We start from the raw sequence: 8,594 nt of genomic DNA on the forward strand, positions 1-8,594 counted from the left end.
TTCTGGGGACACTTTTAACTTATCAGCATCCAAATGTCCTTTGGAATGACAATTTCTTTTTTTGTTCATTTGAGGTTGCATCTACAGCAGTGCTCATGGCTTGCTCTCGGTTCTGGGCTCAGGAGTGACCCCTGGTACACTTTTTTTCTTTTGGAGTCACACTCGGCGATACACAGGGGTTCCTCCTGGCTCTGCACTCAGGAATTACTCCTGGCGGTGCTCAGAGGACCATACGGGATGCTGGGAATCGAACCTGGGTCTGCCGCGTACAAGGCAAACGCCCTACCCACTGTACTATTGCTCCAGCCCCAACCCCTGGTACTTTTCAGGAGACCAGGCGGGGACCAGAAATTGAACCAGCCTTGACCTACTGTGCTTGCTCTCCAGCCCTGAATGACATTTTCTTCCTTTGGAAAACTGTGGGTTTGCTGGAAGCATGTGTCCAGTCCTGAGTGACCTGGTCTTCCCTCACTACATACACATACACACACACACACACATACACACACACACTCACACACTCATACACATTCATACACATACATGCACACCCACGCACATTCACACACTAAAACACACTCAGACACATTCACATACACTACGCACACATGCATATATATACATATGCACACACCACATATATTCACACACTAAAAGACACTCAGACACACTCACACATGCTTTCATACACACTCACATACACATACATGCACACACACATACATTCTACACACTAAAACACAGTCATACACATTCACACAGAGATGCACTCACACACACTCATACACACACACACACACACACACACACACACACACTACACTGGCTCCCCCCACAAACATGAGCCCTTTCCTTTCAGTTGCTGAGATTCTTGATTTTCTTCTCCAGACATGCAGCTCAAATCCCCGCCCCCCATGGAATTCTGACCTCTTGAGACCTCTAGCCCCTCCTCTCACCTCAAGCCACCTGCTGACCCGAGTCTGAGTTTGAAGGTCCTCCTGGGCTCCCCAGGGCTGCCGAGTTCCAACACTTTTCAGTCATCTAAGTAAGGGTGAAACCCACTCCACGTTTAAGTCCAACCTTGAAGACCTCAACTATGTAACTATAAGTAAGTGCAAAGAGGGTCTTTGCCACAGAGTCACACATGTTCTATGTTGTCCTCCATGACATTTAAATTAACTGTATTTTTTTTTCTGTTATCCAAGTTTAATTAAGTCAACATAGACGAGTGGCCAGAGCAATAGTACAGTAGTTTAGGGGAATTGTCCTGCACACGAACAATCCTGGATCAAACGCAGGCATTCCATATTGTCCTGAGAGCACTGTCAGGACTGATTCCTGAGTGCAGAGTCAGGAATTACCCCTGAGCATTGTTGGGTGTGGCCCCAAAATAAAGAAATGAAAACTTTACATAGAAGAAATTGTCTAGTTGTCTTTAAAACACCTTTTTCTGTTTGTTTGGGGGAGTGGGGAGGCAGATGAGGGTCTCCCAAGCGATGCTCAGGAAACCAGTAGCCCTTCCTGGTGCTACTCAACCAAATGGTCAGTGGATGACTGCTTGGATCCAAGGATTTGTTGCTGCGAGGGCACAATGGTGCTGGGGGCCCCCAGGGCCACACCCAGCAGTATGGGGTCTCCCCAGGGCCACACTCAGCAGTGATGGGGTCCCCAGGGCCACACCCAGCAGTGATGGGGGCCCTCAGGGGCCAGCTATGGTGGGGAGCCTTTTAGGGCTGCACCCTGCAGTGCTGGGGTTCCCCAGGGCTGTATGCTGAAATTCTGGGGGCTTCCTCGGGTCACCCCGAAAGTTCTGGGGTCTCCCAAGGACACACCAGTGATGTCAGAGGACCCATGTGATGCTGAGGATCAAACCTGGGTAGGTTTCATGTGCCCTAACCCCTGTTACTTCTCTAATTTGATTTGGGGTCATACCCAGTGGTGGTTGGGGTATTCCTGGTTTGGTGCATGGACCGTCCTACAGTACTGGGATGAAACCCAGACCTCCCACATGCAAAGTCTAGACTCTAGTCCTCTGAGCAAGTTCCCATGGTCCCAAAACATACTTGTGTTTTACAGAGGAGTTTGAAATTCTTTTCATCCTGGTATGAACGTGTACAAAACGTTAGCAAATTGATATGATAAATATTGTATGACATTCACTACTTCTCAAAAATATGGAATGCTTCACAAATTTGCATGCCATCCTTGCACAGGGGCCATGCTAATCTTCTCTGTAGCGTTCCAATTTTAGTATATGTGCTGCCGAAGAGAGCACACAACTGTATTTTTTATTATTATTTTGGGTCACACCTGGCGATGCACAGGGGTTACTCCTGGCTCTGAACTCAGGAATTACCCCTGGCAGTGCTCAGGGGACTATATGGGATGCTGGGAATCAAACCCGGGTCGGCCGCGTGCAAGGCAAACGCCCTACTTGCCATGCTACTGCTCCAGCCCCCCAACTGTATTTTTGAATGAAGTTGATAGGTACGAATCCATTTAATAGATCAGTGACAAAACCATTTGTCTTGTGAACGTAATGGGGGCAAGAATCAGAGTGGCCTGTGGTGGTGGACCCTGGCTTAGTCCTTGTGTAAATTGCAAGGGTATCTGAGTTACACTTGAAACCGTCACTGAAATGATGTAGATCTTTCCAACCTGCCAAGTCAGCAGTAGCAGCAGAGACTCAGAAAGAGGAGAGTGATGAGGGAGTCCCAGGTAGGTGGCCACTCTGCTTCCCTAAATGTCCCCTGAAAGGCAGGCGAGTGGGATTGGAAGAGCGTGGACTTAGCCCCAGAGACGCGGACTCGGGCTCAGACTCCTGCCCCGTCTCTCTACTGTGGAGTCTGTGCCCTCTCTTCCTGCCTTCCTCCAGTGTCAGGATGACGTCCTGGACGATGTCCCTATGTCAAGGTGGTCTGAGCTGAAAATGAAATAGCTCCTGGAAAACTCTGTGGGGATGTAGGTGATTGGGGGAGGGCAGCGGTGTCACACCCAGGGATACTCAAGGCTTACTCCTGATTCTGTGCTCAGGGATCGCTCTGAGTGGGGCTGGAGGACCATGTGTGATGCTGGAGATCCAACTGGAAGCTTCCATGGCAAGGTAGATGCCTTGCCTGCCGTCCTCTCTCCATTTCATTTCATTTTCATTTCATCATCCTGTTATTCGTCGATTGCCTCGAGCAGGCCCCAGTAACGTCTCTTTCATCCTAGCCCTGAGATTATATTCAAGGCTCTTTAGGAGAATGAGACCCATCATTGTTACTGGTATTTGGCATATTTGGTACGCCACGGGGAGTTTGCCAGACTCTGCCGTGTGGGCAGGCTACATTCGATAGCCTGCAAGTTTGTCCAAAGTAGGAATAAGATAATAAGATGTCATAAAAAAGATGTCCTGATAAGATGTCGCATGGCTCGCAGCTGCGCGTTTACGGGAGCTGGATTTTATAGTCTCTGAGTCTTGGCCGTTGATGGGATTACACGGCGCCAGGGGGCCAGGTGGTAGGTGTGACCCCCGCCTACTGGAATTTGGAGGATCTGGGTGGAGGATGCTTGACTCCAATCCGAGTAGGCTTGGAGATCTCGGTCCCGGAACCCGCGTGGATTTGTCCCTCTGCCAGTACCTTCAGGTGTGCGGAGAGTGGTCTCAGCATGGTGGTGGCTGGTCCTGGAGGTCTTCGGCTGCCGGAGCCCTGGTCGAGCATCCGCCACCCAGATCCTCCAAATTCCAGTAGGCGGGGGCCACGACCACCACCTGGCCCCCTGGCGCCGTGTAATCCCATCAGCGGCCAAGACTCAGAGACTATAAAATCCAGCTCCCGGACGAGAACAGTGCAGTCTCCTGCCCCCGCGCCTGGCTGTTCCTCACCGGGGCCCCTTGGAGGGGAGCGGGTTGAGCTTTCCTCCCCGCCCCGACCAGGGCTCCGACCAGGGCTCCGGCAGTCCTCTCTCCAATCCAAGAAAAATCTTTCTTTAGCCAGCTGAGTTGATGTTTGCTTTTTTTTCTCTTCCACCTGAGCTCATCTGATGTCTCTGGTCCCTGAAAATTTCCAGAGCCCCAGGGAATAGGCATCCAGCTTGGTTGGACCTACTGGTCCAAGACCACACGTCGAGACAGGAAGAGCCGGATTTGAACCCGGATTTGAACCCGCATCTGTGTGACTCTCTGCAGGTCCTTTGCAGCACACGAACGTCGCCAGAACTCCAAGTTCTCAGCAGCCACCATTATCTCGGGTTTTTGCCAGATATGCACAGCACCTGCAATATTATTTTCCTAAAGCATTTCTTGAAATCAACTCATTTTATTACTGCAATAAATTCATTTCCATAAGAAACATTACATCTCTGCTCAAAATGGGAAAGCAACGTTCCTGTAATCCAGAGACTGTAGCTGGAATATGGAATATTTTATGTACTTGGACGGATTTTTCTTCCCACTGAAACAAAAACAGAGTACTTTGAGTCTGAAACTAACTCTCTCTCTCTCTCTCTCTCTCTCTCTCTCTCTCTCTCTCCTTACAAATGGAGATTAGCAAATGTTACAGAACATTGGACAGTCTTGTCCCCAGGTGAGGTTTCCTCCTGGATACAATCAGATGACTGAAAGATAATTGGTGAAATAGTTATTTAATATCACAGCCGTATGCACTAGGTATCCAAGATACAATTTCTCATGCTGCTTGGAGGCAGGAGGTGGGGGTGGGGGGTAGGGGGAAAAAGGCAGCTCTTTGCTGAACTCTGCCTTACACTAAGGACTTTAACAAGTTTTGTGAGCACAACCTATAAGTAACCAATATGAACTCACATTCAGGGCCATATCTGTTTTCATTGCACACGCCACAAATATTTATGATTATGTGGAAAAGCCTTCCTAAGACTCTGGTTCTCCCTGATAACTTCCTTCCTTTCTCTGCGTTTCCCTTCCTTATTCTTATCTACCTGTTTAATTTGGAGGGGGATTGTTTGGAGAACAAACCCAGCTGTGCTCGGGACTGACTCCTGGCTCTACCTCAGGGATCACTCCTGGAAGGGATCGGGGACCCATATGGCATAGCAGGATTGAATGGGGTCAACCGTGCGCAAGGCAAGAGCCCTACCTGCTATATTATCTCTCCGGGACATAATTATTTTAAACAATGACCAAGACCAGTAAAATCAATACTGAACTTATGCAAAAGAAGCCAATGATAGACAAATATAAGAAGGTATGGGTGTGGGGAAAGAGGCATTATGTGTGTGAGCAAAATGCCTCTAAATACACAAAGACAGCCGAAGAGATAGTTCAGCCAAAGAGCTAACAAAGAGACTTTGCATGTAGGAGGTGTGGATTCAAGCCCCTGCATTTTATGGTCCCCTGAACACCCCATTAGCTGTGGCCTCAAAACAAAACACTCTAAGTCAGGGACGCTCAGAGTGTTAGAGACCTGTGCCCCCCAGATCCTTTAGCGCCCCCAAACCAAAACTGTCTTTGCTTTGATGTAGCTAAATACAACATCACCAGAAATCCAGTTTCCACTTTGGTCCTCTGCCCAGGGCACAGTGGGGGCTCTAGGGGCACCATCTCTTCGTGTCACTTGTCTCTCGTGGTTGGCTTTTTTTTTTGTTCACATAAATCCACACATATTGGTCCATTTAACTTCCAATATGCTTAAAAGCTATGACCCAGAGAAACGAATCCTACTGTGTTCTCTTCTAGGAGTGTAAAGGGGTCGCGAAGTGGGAAGTTTGAGAACTGCTTCCCTGGAAGGGCCCGTTGGTTTCATGAATGAGGAGCCAAGCCCTGTGACAAGGGAGGAAGAGGAAGAAACACTTAGGTGGTTCTCAGGAGATGGACATAGGCCCCACTGGGTGTGGAGTTTGGAAAGCGCCCCTGGGTCTGCTCAGTCCTAGGAAGGAAGGAAAGAGGAGATTTTTCTAGAAAGACACTCAGCACCTGCAAAGGAAAGGTAGGGGCAGGGATTGGGTGAGATAGACTGACTGTGTGAGTGTGTGTGTGGATGTGTGTAGGCGTGACAATGTCTGAGTGTTAGTGTGTGACTATGTGTGTGAGTGTGTGTGGGCATGACAATGTCTGAGTGTCAATGTGTGACGGAGTGTGTGAGTGTTAGTGTATGACTGAGTGTGTATATGTGTGTGTGATGATATCTGAGTGTTAGTGCGTGACTGAGTGTGTATGTGTGTGACTGTGTAAGTGTGTGTGCATGACGATATCTGAGCATTTGTGTGTGACTGAGTGGTTATGTGTGTGACTGTGTGTGAGTGTGTGCATGACAATGTCTGAGTGACTGTGTGTGATTGAGTGTATGTATGTGTGCCACTGTGTGAGCGTGTGTGTGAGCATGACGATGTCTGAGTGTTAGTGTGTGACTGTTTGTATGTGTTTATGTTACTGTGTGTGTGTGAGCGTGATGATGTCTGAGTGTTAGTGTGACTGAGTGTATACATGTGTGTGACTGTGTGAATATGTGTGAGGGTGAGCGTGACAATGTCTGAGTGTTAGTGTGTGATTGAGTGTATGCATGTGTGCAACTGTGTGAGCATGTGGGTGAGCATGACGATGTCTGAGTGTTAGTGTGTGCCTATGTGTGTATACATGTGTGTGAGTGTGTACGTGTGTGTGTGTGTACGTGTGTGTGTGTGCCTGCTCAAACCTGGCTTGGTTAGAGGTGCAGTTTTGGGACTGAAGTTTCTAGGATCAGCACTGAAGACCCTTCCACCCGTTGTGGTCCCTGAGCTGACTCAGATGCTCCCCACACCCCCCTTGGCCAGAGAAAACCAAACAGTCTGGTTTGCATTCCCCGAATGTCCCCCACTGCTCCCAGGCGCAGGGACCTCGCCCCCGGCCCCCTGTGTTGCCCGGGGTGGGAGTCTCCAGTCAACCACAGAGCCCAGCAGAGCCCAAACTGTTTCTTTTCTTTGGAAGGCCTCTAGAAACAGGAAGAGAGGTTGTTTTCTAGGATTTGCCAAGAGTTAGGTCATTCCTTTCTGATACAAACAATTTCTCGGATTACTCTGTGGGGCCCAGGAACATTCGTGAACAGTGCTGGGTTTGAACTCTTCAACTCTGGATGTGAATTCTTCAGGTCATCTGCCTGGGGCTGGGGCATTGCTCCCCGGCGGGGCCTGGCTCGTCAGGGCCCCGCTGCGAAGGTCTCACCCAACGCTGAGTGCACCAGCTTGAGCTGTTTGCTCCAGCTGGACCCTGGAGGATGGGTTTCTAGAAGCGCATGGCCAGGGGCACTGTAGGGAAAGCTCCCATGTGGGGAGAAGAGGCCTAGAGTGAGCGAACTCAGGAAAGCATCGTGTCTGGAGCATATCGTTTCATTCACGGTCCCCACCCTGTCCTGGGCAGCGTCCACATCTATTTCGTTCTCTTGCCACCTGGGCAGATGAGTGTGAGGCAAGATCCATCTTTGGAGCTGTGGACCAGGGTCCTGATGCTGCCCAGAGCCGGGGGAGCCTGCCCAAGACAGCGGCCACTGTACCTTCCCTTCGACAGCCTCCGTCTCCCCACATCCGGGGTTGGGATTGATATTCCCTCAAATCTGGGCTGCCTGATCACGTGCTTGGAACTCATGGCAGAAATGAAACTATGCTTTTTCCAAGGCTAGGCCGGAAAAATCCATCCCACTTCCCTTTGCTGGAACATTCCCGATGGAGCACTGAGCCATCCTGTAAGCACTTTGCTTAGAAGTTCTTCTTCTCTGGCCCTATCTCCTCTGCCTCCTTTCAGAGAAGGACGCCTTCACCCATATTGTCCCTTCCAGATAACCCCCCAAAGTCAAGGTCAATTGATGACTAAACTTTGTTCCAGCTGCAACCTGAGTAGCCCCTTTTATTTGGGGGCTTAATATTTTTCCAGGTTCTGGAATTGGAATACGGGCACCTTTGGAGTGCATTTTTATTGGGGCTGGGGGGGGGGGGGTGTTCTTCTGTCTACCAGAGTATCCTTCAGAGGAAATCTACTTACACATAAGCAAACAAGTATCCCAATGCAAAATATAATTAAAAAGCAACTCCACATACATCTTCAAATGTGGTGTATGCCCAATTTTAACCGACAGAAAATATACCAGCCAATAATTGCCCAGGCTTTCGCTTATTTTTAAGGAAACAGATGGTGAAGAGCAAAATGGAAGTAAAGATCTCCTTGTGAAACTTTTGTTTCTGTCTTTGTGGGTAAGTGCATATGTGTGAACTGGGTCATGATCAAAAAAGTATTTTTCTCTCTGAGTCATAGTAAAAAATGTTTGGAAGTTATTATTATATAGTTTAGTGGTTTCGTGACGTTCTCCTCGGGTCAGACTGTCTGGCTCCATCGCTTCCCAGCTGTGTGACCCTGAATAACTGACTTGATCTTTCTGGACCTCGGTCTCCTTATCTGTAGAATGGGGTGCTAATGCTCATTCTGGCAGATGGGAGATGCTTTCTGTACCAGGACCAAATTAAGTGAATGAGATGGACAAGATTCCTCTCCCAGTGCTCTGCATGTTATCCGGGAGCTGGCCACCGGCAAACTAGCCCATAGCTAACTATAGAAAATGAAACGAAATAAAAAATGAAGGCAGTCTACTCAGCTGTCAACTCGGCCATGG

At 48.9% G+C, this 8,594-nt stretch overlaps 1 non-coding gene across 1 annotated transcript; it reads right to left on the bottom strand.

Annotated features, from left to right (window-relative positions):
- Window positions 1–2,168: 2,168 nt before the first annotated feature.
- LOC130017722 (U6 spliceosomal RNA) lies at window positions 2,169–2,275 on the bottom strand. Its single transcript, XR_008791440.1, has one exon. It is a non-coding gene; the product is annotated as a U6 spliceosomal RNA (small nuclear RNA).
- Between the last annotated feature and the right edge of the window lie 6,319 nt (window positions 2,276–8,594).

This window comes from Sorex fumeus, unplaced genomic scaffold, assembly GCF_029834395.1.
Source record: "Sorex fumeus unplaced genomic scaffold, SorFum_2.1 ptg000213l, whole genome shotgun sequence".
Lineage (NCBI taxonomy): Eukaryota > Metazoa > Chordata > Mammalia > Eulipotyphla > Soricidae > Sorex > Sorex fumeus.